Source organism: Equus asinus, chromosome 26, assembly GCF_041296235.1.
Source record: "Equus asinus isolate D_3611 breed Donkey chromosome 26, EquAss-T2T_v2, whole genome shotgun sequence".
Classification (NCBI taxonomy): domain Eukaryota; kingdom Metazoa; phylum Chordata; class Mammalia; order Perissodactyla; family Equidae; genus Equus; species Equus asinus.
This window is the reverse complement of record NC_091815.1, coordinates 23,136,711-23,159,537: the sequence shown is the minus strand read 5'-3', so window position 1 is coordinate 23,159,537 and position 22,827 is coordinate 23,136,711. Positions and strand designations below refer to the sequence as shown.

At 40.0% G+C, this 22,827-nt stretch overlaps 1 protein-coding gene across 13 annotated transcripts in view; it reads right to left on the bottom strand.

Annotated features, from left to right (window-relative positions):
* Positions 1 to 22,352, bottom strand: part of LOC106836052 (zinc finger protein 573) — a 52,532-nt gene extending 30,180 nt beyond the window's left edge. For 5 of the 13 annotated variants that reach the window (XM_070499426.1, XM_070499431.1, XM_070499434.1 and 2 more), the window contains exons 1-3: positions 22,289 to 22,352; positions 17,244 to 17,326; positions 8,432 to 8,635 (exon numbers count right to left, since the gene is read on the bottom strand). The gene's annotated coding sequence lies outside the window, so the exon portion shown is untranslated. Of the gene's footprint in view, positions 1 to 649; positions 715 to 8,431; positions 8,636 to 17,243; positions 17,327 to 22,288 lie in introns of all 13 variants that reach the window. The other 8 variants (XM_070499427.1, XM_070499432.1, XM_070499435.1 and 5 more) reach the window with 4 other exon arrangements.
* Between the last annotated feature and the right edge of the window lie 475 nt (positions 22,353 to 22,827).

Below are 22,827 nucleotides of genomic sequence, written 5' to 3'. Positions count from 1 at the left end.
TTTCTTCTCTTTACATGTACAGAGGTATAATGAAACCCATGGATTCCTTTTTAAATTAAGAATTGGAGGGCCAGCCCTGTGGCCGAGTGGTTAAGTTCGTGCGCTCCGCTTCAGCAGCCCAGGGTTTCGCCAGTTCAAATCCTGAGTGCGGACATGGCACCACTCATCAGGTCATGCTGAGGCGGCGTCCCACATGCCACAACTGGAAGGACCCACAACTAAAAATACACAACTATGTACTGGGGGGCTTTGGGAGAAAAAGGAAAAATAAAATCTTAAAATAAAAGAAAAGAATTAGAAATTCTCTGTCACCTTGTATAATCAAATATGGTGATTTTATATTGCAGAATCAAGATCAAAAATATATGCTCACAGATAACTGGAAAAATCTCCACCAAAACATAATTAGTGATTAATGGTGTGTGGGGGGGGGGGCAGTAATTTTATTTTTCTTGTTCAATTAGTTCTTTAGGTTACTGGACTCTCCAGCAACAGCCAGATATAATTCCTACCTGGAAATATAGCATTGATATTATCCAAAATACTTTTTAAAATAAAAATATGAGGAGACTCTTTCTACTCGTTAAGTAAACTATGAACTCTAGCTCAGAATTGGAAAAACAACGTCATTGAAATAAATTTCACCTACCATTTCTTGGACATCCTTGAGTAATATCATCAGTAGAATTCAAAAGTTTCACTACCAAGATTTTTCTGTGAATGAACATAATCCGGGTAATGTGAAATGAGCAGATTGAAAGAATGTGTAAAAAGCAGACAGAAAAGAGTTTTGTACATAGTAGATTCTCCATAAAAGTAGATACAGACGTCTCTTTCACAAAAGTATAATTAAAATATCGTTTTGGACACAAACCTTGCAAAATGTCTTACACGACCCTACATTGTTAAATGAGATTCATATATAGTTTTAAAAATGCCTTTGAGTAGTACTTTTCATAGCTACAAATATTACTTCACATTACATTAAGTATTTTTCCTTCTTATGGAGAATCTTTATAAGCATGTTATTTTTCCCATGTGTGTACGTATGTAGTATGCAATGGGATTTACTCAGCCTTCTGTAATCTTGAACACTCACTTTATACGGATTGTCTCCGATATTACCACTTTGTTTCCAAACTATGGTTCTGAATCTGTTTGGTCATATTCACCTTTGATAACTAGGAAATACACAACACTTCTGAATATGATTTCAAATGATTTGTGGGTCCCTGGAAGCTCCTAAGAGCATCAAAGGACTGAAGATTAAGAACCATTGTTCTTGGGGCTGGCCTTGTGGCCGAGTGGTTAAGTTCACGCGCTCCGTTGCAGGCGGCTCAGTATTTCGTTCGTTCGAATCCTGGGCGCGGACATGGCACTGCTCATCAAACCACGCTGAGGCAGCGTCCCACATGCCACAACTAGAAGGACCCACAACAAAGAATATACAACTATGTACCAGGGGGCTTTGGGGAGAAAAAATAAAATCTTAAAAAAAAAGAACCATTGTTCTTAACCTGTTGAGCCTGTGGATAATTTTCTCACCCTGCAAATAATCATCAATCAGATTCATATTTCTGTTACTACTGAACCTTGAAGGAGAATTGCCCAGAATCATGACATAACAACAGTGAATATTTATTGAGTCTCCTATGTTCCAGGCTGTGTTGTCACGAGCCTTACATTTTCCTCCTTGTTATTTCCTATGAAGTAGGTACCATTATAAAGAACATCGGAGAGCTGTGGAACACCGAAGCTGCATAAATAAACACACTGCCTAAGGTCATGTAGCTAGGAAGTGGCAGAGCCAAGATTCAAACCAAATATGGGATATCCAGGGCCCCTTCTCTTCATTATCACACCACACTGCCTCTCACAATCCACACAGTGACGTGCCTGAAAAAACCCAGGCTGCCAGACCACAAACAACACCTGACCTTTACTACTAGTTCTAACTTAGAGTTCACCTGAACATACTCCACCCCGTGTTGACACAGACCTCTACCCTCAAATACCCAATTACAGTCCCACTTCCAGAAGCCTCACAAAGAAGATGCCTTTGTCATTTGTTGACAATCAGGCCTCGGGAGAATACCAAAGACACCTGGTGTGTGATTCCACATAAACCCAAGCTGCCTTGCCTAATCACCGCCTAACATAAAGACTAACTGCACGATTCGAATGAACTGCCAGTCAAGTATGTGAATATTACTTGGAGAGGAGAGAGAAAATAAGATCCATTGTAAAGGATTTATCTCAATGACTTTTGTCATGAACTGAGATAGAAGGCCTAAGATAAGTGTCTACCTAGGACTCTTCAGGCAAAGAAAATCAAATAAAAATTTTGTGAACAAGGAAACCTACCTGAAGCTTGATTTTTCGACATCGACAATATTTCTTAACTTTCACTATTTTTGTAATGCAATGATCCTTTCCTCCTTCTTGGGTTCCTTCTTTGAGAGAATGGCAGGAATGCAGGAGTGAGTCATGATCTCATATACAAAACCAGGAAATCGGAGGAGGGGCTGAAATCCGTGTTTGAGTTCACGTCTGGTGCCTGGGGTCAGAGGTGCAGGAATGTTGTGGTTCTGAGCCCAGTGGCTGCCCCCACAGCACTCCAAGGAAAGGCCTTCCATCACGGTAACTCGGGTGGCCTCCCCATGTCTTTCCAGGAGCCTGGCTTAAGAGGCACCTTGGGGCTCTAAAACTTCCTACTGCAAGCTGAGGTGTGCGCTTTCTTGCTGGAAACCTCCATGCTAGTGCTCAAAATGTGACCTCTCTTGGGGCCATGTCTTTGTTGCAGCCTCACATGGTTGTGAGGTGACAGGATAGAGGAACTAGCACATGGACCAAGAGCCACTGGTCACAGTGACACGCACGGAGCCCAGCCATCCACGCTCACACAAAGGCGCCTGGAACAGGCTCCCTACAGACACGGATTTTTCCCAGACAGACGGCCATAGATGTATCTATTGATTCGAAAAACTCATTATTTAATATGCCAAAAACTGGAATTTCCCTGTGCCTCTGGGGGACAGGTCTTTGGCAGATTTTGAAACTTCAAGCCCAGGAGGTTCTTTCATGGTTCACCAAGGACGATATTGTGCAATACGAAGACAGACTTTTCAAAGATGTTGTCAGGGCTTAACTGCATGCAGTTTAAAATGTGCGAGGCAATGATCTTAAACTTTCTCTTTCTGAAACATACTTAAGCCTTCCATCAACACAATGACCTGCATTCTATTATTATTTCTATTTTTCAGAGGTTAAATAACCTGCCCCATATCATACATCTCTGCTAAGCTATGAATCCGTTTTTCCAACTAAGACCAGGAGACCACAGCCTGACTCTTAATTCTCACTATGCATCTAGAGCTGCTCAAACGTCCCTGGGCAAATAGCAATAACACTAGGAGGTAGGTGCTGTTTCTATGTCATTTCAAAGATAAGAAAACTGAAGCTCAGGAGTGTTAATTGAAGTATCTAAAGTCCCTCAAATACTAAGTGAGCACAGCTGGGAATAAAATACTATCTTCCTAACTGCGGATACGTGGTGAGGGTGGTCGATACAAGGATCCAATAACAACCACATGTCAGGTGTTTCACAGATATCCTCTTCTTAAATTTTCAAGAGGCCCTTAGAACATGGGTATCCTTTTCTCAAATTTGGAGGTGAAAATTGAAATGAAAGGGCTTCAATAAATTCATCAAGATCTAACCAATACTTAAGGACAGATACAGATTGGAACCTAGGGGTCGGTAAATTCAAGGCATGGTATCACAGCCAGTTCTCACTCTACCTCCTCATTCAAGATATTCAAATATCTGCCACTATCAACGCAAACTTTTCTTTTGAGGCAGACTAGCTCTGAGCTAACGTCTCCTGCCAATCCTCCTCTTTTTGCTGAGGAAGACTGGCCCTGAGCTAACATCCGTGCCCATCTTCCTCTACTTTATATGTGGGCCGCCTACCACAGCATGGCGTGCCAAGCGGTGCCATGTCCACACCCAGGATTCGAACCGATGAACCCCAGGCCGCTAAAGCGGACGTGCGCACTTAACCGCTGCGCCACAGGCTGGCCCCTAGGCAAACTTTTAATTTATCCTTTGTTTATAAAAATGCCTCTCTTGGGCCAGCCCCGTGGCTGAGTGGTTAAGTTTGCGCGCTCCTCTTCGGCAGCCCAGGGTTTCGCCGGTTCGGATCCTGGGCGCGGACATGGCACCACTCATCAAGCCATGCTGAGGTGACGTCCCACATGCCACAACTAGAAGGACCCACAACTAAAAATATACAACTATGTCCCAGGGGGGTTTGGGGAGAAAAAGGAAAAATAAAATCTTTAAAAAAAAAATGCCTTCGAAGAATAAGTCTTCTCCCCCAACCTTAAACACTGTCTCCACAACCCTCTTCCACTGAACAGAGCCCCGTGAAGGCAGGAATTTAGTCTCTTCCACAACCATGTTCCCATCACCTAGAATAGTGCCTGTCGTGTATTAGGTTCTCATTAATTAATTAGAGCTGAAGGAATTAGTCCTGTGATTTCCCCTTCACTTGTTAACTATCCTTCTTGCCTCCTGGCCCTCCAAGTCTTTGCATCTGGAACCTGCTCTGAGTCCTCTCTCTCTTATACTCAGAGCCTGAGCAGCTCAGGTCACAAAGTCTTTGTTACTGCACAAAAATTCCTACTCCTTGGTTTAATGATTCAGATAGATAACAGCTATGGTCTGATGATAAGTGTGATGGAATTTCTGGCTGAATCTTCACTCAAGGAAGAAGCTGATTAAATGATTGCATTTTTAAAAAATGCAGTCATTCCTCTGTCATTGGTAGGTATTGACTACCTAGCACCTCCCCATCCATCAAATCCCATTCTGCCCTCCCTTCTTACACAGCACAGTCGCTCATTATAACCACTCTTTTGCTCACACCCTCATCTCCACGCTCCTCTCTGCTCCACATTTGCTTAAAGATCACCACCGTGGTTAAATCCAACTCTTTTCCACTCCACACTTGCGCTTACACAACTGACAGTCAAGAAAAACATATGCAGACTGGACTCACGTTAAAATCACGGCCATAAAGCAGAAGCGGAACATTAACACTGCTCAGCATTCCTATTTTCTATTTTCCTAATCATTTCCTTTTCTCACTCAGACTACCAATGTAGGAGAATGTCCTGGCTGACAGTGAAACCACATGATGTTAGAAATGTAGGTCTCAACAGGATAAAGATGCTAAAGTAAAAGCATTGTGACCTCACAACCTTAAAAGAGTAGTTACATCAGCTGCAAAACAGAACAAAATCATTCCATTTGCAATAACATGGATGGACCTTGAGGGAATTATGTTAAGTGAAATAAGCCAGCTAGAGAAGGATAATCTGTGTATGACTCCACTCATGTGAGGAATTTAAAAATCTGGGCTAAGAGAATAGTTTAGTGGATACCAGGGGAAAGGTGGGGTGGGGGGTGGGCACAAAGGGTGAAGTGGTGCACCTACAACATGACTGACAAACATTAATGTACAACTGAAATTTCGCAAGATCGTAACCTATCATTAACTCAATAAAAAAAAAAGAGTAAGTTACAGCATTGTCTCAAAAATCTCTCAACAACAGCAACGAAATAGATTTTTTTTGCCCATCAGTGACTTTCAACTGTAACCCCTACACCCATGTTTTCATCCATAAGACCTGCAAGTCTCGGAGAGTATTTGATTCAATGACTTAAGAAAGGAAAAAAATACATGTCAAGAACAAGGGTTGTCCACTCTGGCCTGTGGGTCAAATCCTGCAGACACTCGGTTTTTGTCAGTAAAGTTTCAGTGCAGCACAGCCAGGTGGTAATCCGTTCCTGTCTGTGTCCTCTGGCTGCTTTCATGCTCCCAGAGCAGAGCCGAATAGATGTAATAGGTCATACGACCCACAGGCTGAAAGTATTTACTGTCTAGCCCTTTACAGTACAAGTCTGCCAATCAACATGACCTATCTCTGGTGATACTGACTTGGACCACACGGTTAAGGTGGTGTCTACAGATTTCCTCAATGTCAAGCACTACTTTTCATTTTCTATACTCTATTCTTTGGTGTCAAGTCGCTAATTCCAGTCTATACTCATGGGGAGGGGAATTAAACTCCACACATAAATTATGTGGAATTGTTCTCTACGGAAATTTGTTCTGCCTCTGTTAGTTTTATTCAGTCATGCGTTTGTACATAGGTATGGATTCATGGGGATGCATTTATCTGAGGGTTACAAGCCAGTAGCAGCATTATTTTGTTGCTCAAGTTGCTCCAGCTCTGGCCCTTGGGCACTGTTTCAGATCGGCCTCCGTATCCTCAGTATCCTGCTGTTCTTCGGAGAGCACTTCCTGTCTGACACTATGAGGTGTGCCAGGCTCATCTTATATGTACTCTGCCTCAGTCCTAGAATCAGCCATTTCTCCAAGGAGCCTTGGTTCCTTTTATTGGAGAACGGTATTTAGAAAACAAAATCTGGGTGCTGGATGTGCCCATTGATGCTGAGGTCAGTTTCTAGTCCCTCTCAACAGACAAAGCTGGGAAATCTATGTATGGATTTGAGTCCATATACACACCTATCTATATTTCTATTTGTCTATAACATGAGTTCATACTGATAACTCCAGTCCAGCACCTGAAGTTGCATTCTAGCCATCCCCATGGACAGTGAGAATCAAAGTTCCCTTATGCTTTATTTGTTCAACACACAAAAAAGTAGTTTCAGAATTGCAAACCCATATCCTGTAAGAGCCAAATTTACCAAGTAGAGTTCTGTGTTTAATTAGTTTTTTTTTTCTGATGATTAGCCCTGAGCTAACATCTTTGCCAGTCTTCCTCCACTTTATTTTATTTTATTTTATTTATTTATTTTGAGGAAGATCAGCCCTGAGCTAACATCTGTGGCCAATCCTCCTCTTTTTGCTGAGGAAGACTGGCCCTGAGCTAACATCCATGCCCATCTTCCTCTACTTTATATGTGGAACGCCTACCACAGCATGGCTTGCCAAGCGGTGCCATGTCTACACCCGGGATCCAAACCGGTGAACCCCGGGCCACCAAAGGGAACATGCGCACTTAACCGCTGCACCACTGGGCCGGCCCCCTTCCTCCACTTTATATGTGGGTTACTGTCATAGCATGGCTGACAAGTGGTGTAGGTCCACACCTGGGATCTGAACCCATGAACCTGGGCCGCTGAAGTGGAGTATACCAAACTTAACCATTATGCCACAGGTCTGGCCCCTATTTATAGTACTTTTAGATTTACAGTATCCACCCGAAACACTATTTTCCACAGTGACTTAGGTCAACTCCTTTTCCCCACCCACTGTAGGGAGGAATATGTCATACATGGGTAATGCTGGTAGATACTTATGTTCAAGTCTGTATTCCATCCTGGGATCCCTGACATGCAGGTTGGTTTTTCGTTTGTTTGTTTTTTAATTTACAAACAGTAAAGTTCACTGCATGTGATATATAGTTCTGTGGGTTTTGAAAAGTCCATAGAATCATGAATCTACTACTTGAGTAACATTCAGAACAGTACAATAAAAATTCTCTTGTGCATCCCCTTTGTAGTCAACCCTTCCTCCCCTCTCAACAGTAGGAATTAATGAGTCAAAAAGGAAGGTAGCCCGAACGACAGAAAACAGAATTCTGGCCAGAAGCTGGTTTTATATCCTTGCTTTTATTCCAGAAAGTACCCAAAGGAGCTAGCTGTAAATAATGGGCAGGAAATCAAGATAATACTTACAAGAGTTATAGGTTTAGAAAATTCTAAGAAAAAAAGGGAGCAAACAAGGCTATTCTAAGTTGGGGTAAAGACACCCAATCCTAAAAATAGGAAAGGAGAAATCCCATAGTATGAAAGGCAGCAGGTTCACTGACTTACTCTGTTAGCTGTCTTTTGTTGGAAGCAATGAAACACTTCATGCTAGCTTAGTCTCAAACGATATATTGTTTCAAGAACTGGGATTTACAAGGGATGGGGTCCCCTTGGCCCTCATGGGCTTCAAGAGTCAGGAGACTCTGTCTTTCACATGCTGCTCTGGGTCTGTTTTCTCCTGTGTCAGCTTCATTCTCAGACTGTGTGACAGCCCAACAAGCTATCTTGTGCTTTCCTCGTCCTTGAAATGAGAAATAGGTGATGATCGTTTCCTGGGAGCTCCCAGGAAAATAATAGAGAGGACTCCCACTGGCCTAGCTTGTGTCTTAGGCTTATCCCTGAACCCATTACTGTGACAAGGAACATAGGGTCCTCAACTTGATAGCCTCTTCCCCCATGGTGGGGAGAGGTGGAGAATTGGGCAAGAATTGAAGAACTGTCCCCACTAAGAGAGTGGTGAGAGGCCCATAATGAATTGAAAAGACACCTAGCCAATCAGGAGTAACAAGACAACAGCTGGACGTACCTCATTACCTGTTAAAAGGAGGAAAACTGGAGCCAGCCCTGCTGGCCTAGCGGTTAAAGTTCGGCGTGCTTCGCTTCAGCGGCACAGGTTCGTTTCCCAGGTGAGAACCACACCAGTCGTCTGCCAGCAGCCATGCTGTGGCGGTGGCTCACGTAGAAAAACTAGAAGGACTTATGAGTAGAATATACAGCTATGTACTGGGGCCTTGGGGAGAAAAAAAAAAAAAAGGAGTTTAATGCTTAATGTGAGTAAGAAACATGTTTTTCTCAGCTGTTGGTCCAGTAGTAATATGGTGTTTAACAATGAATGAAACAATATACTAACGTAATTTGTGAACATTTTCTTTATTAATTACCATATAACCATACGAGGTAAGTATTTTTGTTGTATTTATATGTAAACAAACGGAAGCCTAGAGAGTTTGAGTAACTTGCCCTGTTTTCACTGCCAGTAAGTCAAAGAGTTGTGCTTGTACACATTCTAGCCATGATCTTAAGGAAATACTCAAAGGCCTTCCATACATTTAATATTTTCATCCTTTCTCTTAAACATAAAAGGTGTCTCAGATCTTCTGTGCCTTCTTTCCCCATCTGTCTGCATCTTGTACTTTCTCTACCACTGTCTGCCCAATTGTCTCAACTGTTCTTCAAACACACAGGTGCTGAGAGCATCGTACCCAAAACTTTCCTTGACTACAGCCTCATGGCTGGTGTTGGATGAACATCAACCAATTATAGTCAGTTTCTATGTTTCCTGTTTCCTTTTTCATTAACTCATGCAGGAGACTATTTATCAAATCTTATTTTTTAGTTACAAAGGGTAAAATTTTTAAAACCCAACAGTAGAAAAGTATATAAATCAAAATAAGAAATTCCCTTTTTTTTTTTTTTTTGCTGAGGAAGATTTGCCCTGAGCTAACGTCTGTACCAATCTTCCTCTATAATTTTTGTACATGGGTTGCTGCCACAGCATGGCTGACGAGTGGTATAGGTCTGCTCCTGGGATCCGAACCTGCGAACCTGGGTCACCAAAGTGGAGCACACAGAACTTAACCACTATGCCATGGGGCCAGCCCCAGAAATTACTTGTTTTAAATCTTCTACTCTCAAGAAGTGATCATTTAAAAATCTTCATTCATAACCTACAGTCCTTTCTAATGCATACATACTTTATAAATGATATATGTATAAACACACAAAATCCTATATAATACAAGTATTGTATATATTACATAGCAAATATTATGTGCCATTTATTATATATGTGATTTATAATATGTCACTTAGGTATTATAAATAAAAAATAAATCATCCTGTTCTTGCCTTAAGCTGAAGGTATAATGAGAAAATTCTCAATAGTTCACCAAATAGTATTGAAAAACAATGTATGTATTTTTTCAACTACACAATCACAGCAATGCTTCCTGAAAGTTCTCTTTCTTCATCTGCCTCTCTAAAGCCTCCCCAAAGAGAATGCAGGCGGCCCCCACTTCTCCTGCCTCAGCCTCTCTCCCTCACTCAAATCCCACTTCTACCACTTCTTCAGTCTCTTTTCTCTTATTCCCTTTTTTTTTTTTCTCTTATTCCCTCTTTTTTTAATGTTATAAATCAACTTAGCCTTCCCATAAAACTCTGGGTTCTTCTGAAGACTGTCGTGAACAGCACGTCCAGCACGGCCAGGCATGGGGGAACGAGTGACTGTGCTCTATGTATCACATCTCTCTTTCTCACACGGTCACACACACACAGCCACACGCATACTTATCTTTTCCATTTTGGGGTCAAATTTTACATACAATTTTTTAAATGGCTTATTTTCTTTCATAATATAAGACAGAAACATTTGATAATTGTAAATTTATCTGGCATGAAGCAATCCCTCTAAACTCGTCAGTTCTAATAAACTGTCTCTGAAGTTTGTTTCATTATATAGATAATCATGTCTCCAGAGCACCACAGATTTATTTATTTTCTTCCTATCTTTAAAAAATCTATCTACTTGCCTTTCCTCTTAGGTTTTCAGGACCTTCGGAATGACTGAGTTTAACTGTGTTAAATGGTAGCGGTTCTATGGGAACCTCTGGTCAAGCTCCTTCTCTGAATGCTTCTGCGTTTAGTATAATGTTGCTGTCACTTGTGGGTATACAATTTTCCCAAGTTTATGTTCTCTTCTATGATGTTTCCCCTCAAAATTCAATTGTGAAAAGAGAATGAGAACCCAAGCCATAGATTGGGAGAAAACATTTGCAACAGACACTGTTATCCAAAATATACAAAGAATTCCTAAAACCCAACAATAAGAAAATGAACAACTTGACTAAAAAATGGGCAAAAGACCTGAACAGACAGCCCCCCCAAAGAACATATACAGATAGTAAATAACATATGAAAAGATGCTTATGTCATAGGGAAATGCAAATTAAACCAACAATGAGATGCCCCTACAGGCCTATCAGAACGGCCAAAATCCAGAACACTGACAACACCAAGTGCTGATGAGGACGTGGAGCAACAGGAACTCTCATCACTGCCGGTGGGAATGCAAAATGGTACAGATGCTTTGGAAGACAGTTTGGAGGTTTCTTACAAAACTAAATCTACTCTTACCATATGATCCAGTCATCATACTCATTCGTATTTATGCAAATAAGCTGAAAACTTCTGTCCACACCAAACCCTGCACACAACTGTTTATAATAGCTTTATTAATACTTGCCAAAACTTGGCAACAACCAAGATGTCCTACAGTGGGTGAACGGATAAAGTATGGTACATCAGACACTGGAATACTACTCAGTACTAAAAAGCAATGAGCTTTCAAATCATGAAAAGACATGGAGGAAACTTAAAAGCATTTACTAAGTGAAAGAAGCCAATCTGAAAAGGCTACATACTGATGATTCCAACTATCTGTCATCCTGAAAAAGGCAAAACTAGGGAGATGGTAAAAAGATCAGTGGTTGCTAGGGGTTATGGGAGAGAGAGGGATGAACAGGTGGAGCACACAGGATTCTTAGGGCAGTGAAACTACTTTGTATGATACCACAATGGTGGATCCATGTTGTTATACATTTATCCAAACCCACAGACTGTGCAACACCGAGAGTGAACCCTAATGTAAACTATGGACTTTGGGTGATGATGATGTGTCAGTGTAGATTCATCAGTTGTAGCAGATGTATCACTTTAGTGTGGAATGTTGATAGTATGGAAGATATGTGGATGTGGAAGCAGGGAGTGTATGAGAACTCTGTATTTTTTTTTCCCCTCAATTTTGCTGTAAACCTCAAACTGCTCTGAAAAATAAAATCTATTTAAAAGGAAAAGAAATTCAATTATGTTCCATATTAAGATCACTCTTCCACCTTTCTTTTTCATTCATATTTCTCAGTGTATATTTTCCGATTTTAACAGAACATTCATGATTGTGTCTCTTTAGGCCATATAATTTCAAACTTTGTAAAAACACCCAGTGTCTTTTAGCTATTGTTATCCATAAATTTTGTTATTTTTATATTAAGCTTATTTCTACCATTTAATTTCATATTTCACTGCATTTTCTTTTTGCTCCTTCTAGCTTTCCGTTACCTGAACCAAGTTTTCTCCTGCTGGTTTAAATGTTATATAGTCTAGCATATTTTCTCCAAGTATTTTAACATGTGCTCAGTTCCTTTGGCCTCTAGCATCCTCATGAGCATGTTGATAATGTCTAGAGAATTAGTTCTGAATTATTAAAACATACTTTTTATTTTATCTTTTGTCTTTCCTCTTTTTAGACATTAAACAATATTCTCACTCCTACCTCTCTTGCCCGAATTTGTTCTTTGCAGAGAACTTCCTCCAAGATGATTTACAAAGTGAATTTCTATAGGCAAACTGAGAAAAGTTGGCTTGACATAGTTTTAATTCATCCTCAATTAAAGAACAGTCTGGCTGGATATAGGATTCTAGATCCTATGATTGTTTTCTACAGTATTTACCTATATTACTTCATTACGTTCTTGCATCCATAATGCTTGTTGAGGAATCTGAGGTACACCTGATATGTGGATCTACACATTTCTCTGGCAGCTTTTAGAATTGTTTTCGGCTGTGATGTTTTCATGTTTTTGTAGTTTATTATGGCATATTTAGGTATATTTTTCTTTATGTGGCATTTCATGTCTGTTTATTTTGTCCTAGGAAATCAATGCTCTGTTCAACTACCCTGTCACTAATGCATACTTTCCTAATGTGCACTTGAATGTTTGATTCAGGGGAAATTTTCATCATTCCTCAAATATTTCGTACTCTTTCTTGTTCTTCTCCTAATTCTGGGACTACTATTTTCTAGATACCAGTACTTTTGTCCTCCATTTCTATACAGTTTTATTTTCTACCTTCAGTCTCCTTCTTCTTTCCTGTTGCTTTCTGTGAAAGTCCCTCAAGTCTATGTTCCAGCCCACCAGGCCATTCGTTGGCTCTATCATTCCTGCTGCTGTGACAACTGTTGTGTTTTTTATTGGAACTCATGTTTTATATCCCTAACGTATCTACCAGGCCTTTTGATGATTTCTTACTCCTGATACAAATTAATACCTACCCTTATCCTAAGTATGTTCATTATGCCTATTTTAAATTATTGGTCTTGATATATCAATAATTCTGCCTCAAGTGTTATATGTGGTTTCATTGCATTGTCCTCCTCAGGTGTCTGGTTACTAAGGAACCCTTAATCCCATGAATATGCCAGCTACCTTGTCACTAATGCATACTTAGGAAGACCAAAAGCTGCTCTCTACTTTGTGTCCTCTTGGTGAGTGAAAGCAGAGGGGAGGGAAGTAGCCCCAGGGCAGACAGCCTCCAGCACCACCACAGTGGGTCCCCCCTCTGGTGACATTCATTCAGGTAATTCCTCTGGTACTGTAAACTGAGGATCAGCAATTTTTTTCATAAAAGGCCAGATAATAAATATTTTTGCAACTACTTAACACTGCTGCTGTGGCTGGGAAGCAGCCACTGACAATATACAAATGAATGGGCGTGGCTGTGTTCCACTCAAACTTTATTCTATTATTGGTTTAAATTAATATATAAAAAGAAGCTCTGAGAGATCTCTTTAAGTTGTGTGTGCCAGGTGTAAGAATTTTGGAGGGGAAGTGATGAAAAAGTGAATTTTTAAAATTTCTTTAAAAGAGGATTAAATGTATAAAGTAAAAATAATAACAGTGCATAGTATAATGTATAGTATAGACAGAAGTGAAATGTATGATAAAAAATAATCCAAAAGAAAGGAGGGAGAAAGGTAAATATACTGTTGAGTGTTCTTTTATAATGTTAGGTAATACAACATTATTTGAGGATGGATTGTGATAAACTAAACAAAATATATACTGGAAACAGAATAATCACAAAAAATAAAATAAAGGGGTATATCTAGTAAGTCAAAGTGGAAATGCAAAAAAAATTTCCAATTTAAGACAAGGCAAAAAGTGGGAAAGGAAGCAAGCAACAGATAGACAGACAGAAAACAAGGTACCAATGGTACATACAAACATAAATACCTAGATATGTGGTTATTGGACCAGCATTAGAAAGACCTGTGAACTTGACAGAACTGCAGATTCATGGGCTCCACCAAAAATATGGGGATGGGATGCAGAAAAGTATGGTTTAACAAGCTCTCCAGGTGACTTTTACAGATGTCAAAGTTTTAGAACCACTGACACATAATTATGTCAACTGTAAATTGTCTAATGATTACAATTAAAAGAGATGGTCAGGCTACCTTTAGAAAAAAAAAAGGACAGTACTACACATTATCTGCAAGAAGCTCATTTTAAATATATATAAGAAAGATAGGTCAAAAGTAAACGGATAGACAAGAGAATATCATGGAAACACTAATCCAAAGAAAGCAGTACTGGCAATGATGATATCAGACAAAGTAGATTTCAAAACAAGACATATTACCAGAGTAAGAAAGTCATTTCATAATGATAAGGTATCCAGTTGCTCAGCCCACATTCACAAGTGTGAATGTACTGAATAACAGCTTCAAAACAGGAAACAAACTAACAGAAGTGAAGAGTAATAGAAAAATCCCAAATTTATAGTCAGGAGACTTCAACACCCTTCTCTCAGTAAATAGACAGCAAATCAGTAACGATAAAGAAGACAACACTATCAAATAGGCCTACTTGACATTACAGAAAACTCCACCCAACAACAGCAGAATACCTATTCTTTTAAGAGTATATGAATACTCACCAGGAAAGACCATATGTTGAGAAATAAAACTCATAAATTTAGAAATATCCAATCACACAGAGTATGTTTTTAGACCACAACGGAATTATTAAAAAATGTTTGGAAATTAGGCAATATATATTTATACAACCCATGAGTGAAAGAAGAAATGTCAAATGGAATTTAAAATATGTTGACCTGAATAACAATGAACAGAGAACATGTCAAGATTTGTGACATTCAGTTAAAAAAAGATTTTAGAGAGAATGGCTAAAATTCAAAAGACTGATAATAAGAAGGGTGGAAAGATGTGGAATCATTGGAACTGTCATAAATTAATAGTGGGAATATAAAACAGTTTTAAAAATTGGAAAATAGCTTGGCAATTCATTCTAAAGTCAAACATACAACTACCATACTACCTAGCAATTTCACACCTAGGTGTTTACCTAAGAGAAATAAACACTTAGACCCATTCAAAGACTCTCATGGAAATGTTCATAGCAGCTTTATTCATAATAGCCCCGAACTGGAACAACCCAAATGTCTCTTGACAGGAGAAAAGATAAATAAATTAAGATATGTCCATTTAATGTAATACTACTCAACTATATATTGGATTGAACTTATACATGCAACATGGATGAATCGCAAAATAATTATGCCGAGTGGAAGAAACAAGACAAAAAGAATACATACTGTTTGATTACATTTATATACACTTTGAGAAAGTGCAAACTAATTTTTCGTAACAGAAAGCAGACAGTGGTTGCCTGGAGGCAGAGTCGGAGGGGGCAAGGAGGGCTGGAAGGAGGGGGGATTACAAAGGCTTTGGGGGGTGATGGATTTGTTCAGTATCTTGATTGTAGTGATGGTTTCATGGATGTGCGCATGCACATTTCAGAATGAATCCATTAGTAACTACATGTGGGGATGGATGTTTACTAGACTTGACTGTGATTAGTTCACAATATAAACAAATATGGAGTCATTATGTGGTACACCCGAAACTAATATAATGTTACATGTCAATTATATCACAATAAAAAAATGAATCTGAGTGTACACTTTAAATATGTGCTGTGTACTTCACGTCAATAAAGATGTTATTAATGACATGGTATTTTGGTTTGAAATAAAGGTAGATACAATACATATGACACCTGTAACTAAGAGGATAGGGGCTATAAATGGACCTACACATTGCAAGGTTCTTATACTTTATGTGTAAGAGTAGAGTTCAATATTAACCCTTAAGTAGACAATGGATAGGTAAGAATATGTACTGGGGGGATTTGGGGAGAAAAACCAGAAAGAAAAAAAGAAAAAAGAAAGATTGGCAACAGTTGTTAGCTCAGGTGCCAGTCTTTAAAAAAAAAAAAGGAAAAAAAAGAAAATATATTATAATACAGACAGTGACCACTAAAAATGGTCACAAAGTATAGCAAAAAAGCAAATTAAAATGGAATTAAATAAATATTTAATTGACCCAAGAGAAGACAAAATAGAGAAACAGGGGAACAAAAGCCAGATGGAAAAAAAACAGAAAATAATAAAAAGGATGACTTTAATTTAACTGTATCAATAAATACATTAAATGTAAATGGACTAAACACTCCAATTGAAATAAAGATACTGTCACAAGGGATAGAAAGTCTCTTGTTTTTCTACAAGAGAGTTTGATAAAACTAAGGAATGTCTTCAATCCTCAAGTTCTTTATGTTAAATCCTATCATACATAGTTTTCTTATTTTAACAAATATTTTGAATAGCTGCATAGCACTCAAACTTACAGTTATAACAGAATTAATCATCTTTAGGTGATTAGGTTTCTATACATTAGGTTGGACAACATTTCTAAGGTCTTTTCCGTTCTTCATCTCTGTAACTTAAACTACTTATGTTTTTATTCTCTTTTATGGCCATCAACAATCCCTCACCGAACACTTTTCTGGTTCCTAGTTTAGAGAACACTAATGTATGATGACCCGGAATTATATCTAAGTCATTCAATGTCAGCATATCCTAGTCAATAATAAAAGATTCATTGTATTTATCATTCAGAAATTCCTTCCCAAGAACCATGATCCATATATTACAAGCCCCAGTTCATATTGCTGTTCAGTTCTAAAAGCCTCACAAAGCATTACTTCTCAACCTACATTAAGGCAGAGACCATTCATTATCACAATTTAACACATGTACCTAGAAAACTCATGTCTGGGAGAATGTGAGTCTTTCCACGTTTGGCCAAATGGGATCTTCATCTCTAAGTCATCCAACTACAGTTCTGACATGGGAAGCTCAAATCATTCCTTTACAGGACTTAATTTCTTCCTTCTTCCTTCATATAAATTGGGTACATGGGAGATAATTAATAATCTGATCAGTGAATACAGAAACACTGCTTAGAGGAGACTGGGCCACATAAGGAGGACTCCGGGTTGTTCGAAACCATCGTTCACTGGTACAGGAGGAACTTGAAGCTGATAATCCCATGGGGTTCTCTTGGGTAGGAATCTTCAGAGCAATTAACGAAAACATTTCACTGACATTATTTCAATGAGAAGGAAACACCAACTTACGTATGCCATGGTTGTACACCTGCAAAAACTGATCAGTCCTCCTTGGGATTCCTCTACTGGAGAAGAACAAAGAGAATCCAGAACTGGGAAAAGAAGAGAGACAGTGAGAGCATGCATGATTTAGTGTTACCATGAAACAAATTAAGCATTTTGTTCCTCCATTCCATTTTACATAATACCTCGTACTGTATGAACACACAATTCCAAAAGACTAGAAGGATTTTAGAGAAGTCCAAACTTTTCCCTCAAACCCCAGGAAACACAAACTCTTCAGCAGACAGTTTTCTGGCCAGTCCTCCATTTTGAGGAAGCTGCTCTGCACCTTTGATTAGCCTGCTCAGTCCTGCCCTGAACAGGTCCTCCTCCCTCCATTCCCACCCTCCAGGACTGAAAAGGAGCCACGCCATCCAAACCCCACCTTGCTTCATAGAAATGTAGTATATGCACACAAGGGAATACTATGAGGCCATAAAAGTGAAGGTTATTTTGCTACAAGCTATGACGTGGATGAACCTGAAGACATTATGCTAAGTGAAATAAGCTAGTCACAAAAGGACAAATATTGTACGATTCCTTTTATATGAGGTTCTTGGAGTAGTCAAATTCAGAGAGACAAAAGTGGATGCCAGTGAATGGGGAGTTAGTATTTAACGGGCACAGAGCTCCAGTTGGGGAAGATGAAAAAGTTCTGGAGATGGATGGCCATGATGTTTGCACAACAATGTGAATGTACTTAATCCAACGGAACTGTACACTTAAAAATGGTTAAAATGTCAAGTTCTATGATATACATATAGTTTACCACACTAAAAAAAGGATGAAGTACTCACACATTTTACAACGTGGATGAAACTTGAAAACATCATACTAAGTGAAAGAAGCCAGACACACATATTGCATGATTCCATGTGTATGGAATTTTGAGAATGAGCAAATCCATAGAGACAGAAGGTCGATTAGTGGTTTCATGAGTATAGGAGAAGAAGAGAATAGGAAGCGACAGTTAAGGAGTATAGCGTTTCTTTTTAAGGTGATGAAATGTTTTGGAATTAGATAGTGGTGCCAATTGTACTACCTTGTGACTATATTAAAAACCACGGAGTTGTACACTTTAAAAAGTCAATTTTATGTTGGTGAATTATATCTCAATAAAAATGTACAACATAAATTCTTTACCATCACAGTGCTTTCATAGGTCAGCATAATTTGATCATAACCTGATAGTGGTGACGACAGTCAGAATGACATCGCTCCCTAAAAGATCCCAAGTCACATTACTTGGCCTTTGATGCATTTATTCCTATTCAGGACTTACTTATTAGAAGGAGCCTAAAAGTAGCAAGTATGTTGGCCAGCCCCAGTGGCCTAGCGGTTAAGTTTGGCGCACTTCACTTCTGCGGCCTGCGCCCAGTTTCCGGGCACGGACCTTATACCGCTTTGTTAGTGGCCATGTTATGCTGGTGGCCCACATACTGAAAAACAGAGGAAGATTGCCATGGATGCTAGCTCAGGGCGAATTCTCCCCAGCCAAAAAAAAAGTAGCAATTGTGTCATTTGAGTCTTTTTATCACCCCAAATACTAAGACTGTATGGTCTGGCATATAAGCCCTTACTAAAAGTCTAGTTGTTTGACCCTAAATTCTACTCCTAAGAATTTGTATTAGTTAAATATCTATAGAAAGACAAAAAAAAAATGCATGTACAAGGATGTTCAAAACAATTTTTGATAACCACAAATTAGAAACATAAAAATCTAACAGTAGGTAACAGGTTAATTAATTTGGTTCTGCTATGACAGCATGTACACCATTATCGATCAGGATGATACTGGTCCAGGCTTTAAATAAGTATACATAATGTGGGAATGGTATCCTGCTGAAATTTGAGATACAGAGTCTGTTATCAGATATTTTAAATGTGAAACTGTGTCCGTAGAGTTCATGACATCTTAGTGCCTTGGTTTTTCATCAGTAAAATCAAGACTATAAAGAATACCTCCTGGGGCCGGCCCCGTGGCCCAGTGGTTAAGTTTGTGCGCTCTGCTTCAGTGGCCCAGGGTTTCACCAATTCGAATCCTGGGTGCGGACATGGCACCACTCATCAAGCCATGCTGAGGCAGTGTCCCACATGCCACAACCAGAAGGACCCACAACTAAAAATGTACACAACTATGTACCGGGGGTCTTTGGGAGAAAAGGAAAGAAAACAAAAACAACGGGGCTGGCCCCGTGGCCGAGTGGTTAAGTTCGCGCGCTCTGCTGCAGGCGGCCCAGTGTTTCATTAGTTCGAATCCTGGGAGCAGACATGGCACTGCTCATCAAACCACGCTGAGGCAGCGTCCCATATGCCACAACTAGAAGGATCCACAACCAAGAATATACAACTAGGTACCGGGGGGCTTTGGGGAGAAAAAGGAAAAAAATAAAATCTTTAAAAAAAAACAAAAAACAAGAACACCTCCTAAGTATGAATATCTTGGAGAAAGATAACCTATATAAAAATTTAATAGTATGTTGTAATACTGTATTAATATGCTAGCATTGTTATAGAACATTTCATGTTCCCGAATTGATTATTGTCCCCTAATTTCTTTTATAAGAAACAATTCTGCTATCTCCTTTTTAGAGTAAAATTGTGTTTCTCAGCCCTGCTCTTATAACATTCAGCAAAAAAAAAATTGAGGACTTCAGTTTGAGAATGCGTTTATTAATAAGACATTAAGACTTAGAGGAAAGAGGAGGAGGAAACTTCCCTTCTCCCAACAGCAGCAGCAAAAAAGAAAGACACTTTTTCTAATCATAACTTGCTCAAGGAATCTGATCTGATCAAGTGTCTCATAAAGTGAGAACATTAAAAAGTTCAATACCCTTAATCTGTGAAAGAAAGAAATGTGAATAAATACAATTATTCTTTTTTTTTCTTTTATTGCAATCCATGCTTGGACATGTTATTTGGAAGACACCTAAAAATCAGCATTATTGCAAAGTTTTATAAAACTAACCTTAAATCTCTTTAAAAATCTAATTCTGCAAGATTGTCTTATTTGATATTTGCTACCCTGGTAATTGATTTTTAATAGTACTTCTATCATCTTTAGGTGTAAATATCTGGAAGGTTTTTTAAACGAACTTGTCACTTTCCTCTTCTCCTCACGTGCACAAATATATAACGAAATGCATGGGTTCCTTTTGCAAACTCAGAGCTATTCCTGTTTCTTTATGGTTTGACTCTCATATTCAACTAATGTGATCCTACTTGTCAAAAACAAAACAACACATATACTCAATGGAAATCAATGAAAAAATATTAATAGCGTATCTGTGGCTGGCGGGAATAAGAATATTTTATATTTCTTTATCATAAGTTCCTTAGGATACTGCATTTTTTTTGCAACAAGCCTTCATGAATGCCATTACCAGAATATACATTTCAAAATATTTCAAAAGACATTTCAACATATGACAAACATATTTGAAAATATTATAGAGAAAAAATACTATAGAACAGGTGTTTATTCTTGTATTTATGAAGCCTGAACCCTATGCATAAAATGGGAAAACACTACAAGGGAAACAAATTGCACCCACAGCCCTTGAATATCCTTTAGTTACAGCACCCCAATCAATATAAACACTTGCATTGCCAAGATTCTATTGCGAACACAATACAGGTGTGTGGCACTTACAGACTGCATCAGAGAATGTATGAAAGGTAGAAGAGTATTTGGTACACAACAGATGCTCAATAAATGTAGCCACATCACTACCCTTCTTCAATAAACAATTAAAATATTATTTTAGATGCAATCCTTGCAAAACTTCTCACAACATGACCTTCTTAGGTGGGATTCATATATAATTTAAATTTTTCTGGGTATTACTGTTGATAAATATGAATATTGCTGAACAGTACATACTGCACATTTTCCTTCTCAGGTCTAACCCTGTATAAAGATAATCTTATTAGCTGCATAATATTCAACCATACGGATTAATCATTTACTTAAACATTTCCATAATCCTGAACACTAATTTTTCACATCACAAACAGGAAAATTGTTGTCCTTGATTTTAGACGAAAGGATCTAAATCTTTTTGGGTTCTGTTTACAATGAAAGAATACACAGGAGGATATGAATTATATGCCCAATGAATATGAGAATGTTAACGAGATTCACCCCAATGGCACCCAACATCCACTGGAAAGAAAGCAGATCACCGTTAGGGCGTTTCAGAGGAAGGAAAGTATGCCCTAAACCCAATTAATTGTATGAAACCAAAAACCAACTACCCCAAACACTGATTTTTGGATGTAAACCAAGTCTTTCCCTTCATGAGGGTCCTTCCTTTGGGAATGGCAGGACGGGGTGGGGAGTCACAGAACGCCAGGCTTTTCTTGGAGCACAGAATGAGTTCGTTATACAACATTCTCCAGGTCTACACCCGACCTGCGCACACACATCATCAACAAGTGGAAAACAGGACAGAGCCTGGACTATGTATATGCGTTTACAGCAAGTTCCTGGGGTCAGAGCGTTGGGAACGCCGAGGTTCTGAGACATGTAGCTGCCCCTCAAAGTTCCCCAAAAGAGAACTTCCCAGGTGTTCCCAGCCTCCGACTTCCACCCTGCGGTCGTTTCTCGGCGGCATCTGCGAGTAGCTGTGAGAAGACGGAGGAATCCGCAGGAAACCTGGAGCCACAGCAATCGCCGCCCAGGTAAGCGACATGCAACCAAGTCCCCGTCCCCCCAGCACAGCCACGCACCTGTCACAGCCTCACAACCGCCCCAGGGGCACGCAGTCTCTCTCCCGCATACACACACTCCCACACACCCCCGTCCGTCCCCGCGGACACACATCCCGCTGCTCCGCCCTTCAGGCCCGAATTCCCGGAGCGACTGGCCGTCCATACTACGGGCTTCCCCGACCTGGGGCTGCCTCCACCACCCCTGTCGGTTCAGGTCGGGCTCCGGGTCAACTGGGTCGCCCAGAGTCCAGCCTGCGAGCATCCCGCGCCTAACACGTCCCAAAACGACTTCAACTCACCTTGCAAAGCGCGAGAACCGCGGGAAAACGGAAGGGAAGCCGAAGATCCGGTGGGAGCGCTGCCCTCTGGGAAATGTAGTTCGAGCCTGACCCTCCGCGGGCGCCTCGGTGTCAGAAAAGCAGCCCGGCGCCCCGACGTCTAGACCGCAATGCGCCGCGAGAACCGCCCAGGGCAGGCACCCCGGGGTTCCGGTCGCTCCATCGGGAGGGCGGCACGCCAGGGCTGGGAGCCCCGGCGGGGACCTGAGCCGAGGGGCCGTGCGCGTGTCCTGGGCGCCAGAGGAGGCCACGCGGCCCAGCAGGCTGAGCCGGGCGATGCGACCCCGCGGCCCGAGCCCCCGGCCTCGCGGGCAGAGCCCGCGCGGGACTCCGGCTCGTGTCCTCGCGGTGACTGCAGCCTAGTGACTTTGATACCTCCAGGAATGGGCTCGTTTATTCAATAAATCGCGTTAACTACATTTAACAACGGTGTGTAGGAGTGAAGTAATATTAACTTAATATTTCGCATTACGATATATTCAACATGGGCTGAGTCATTA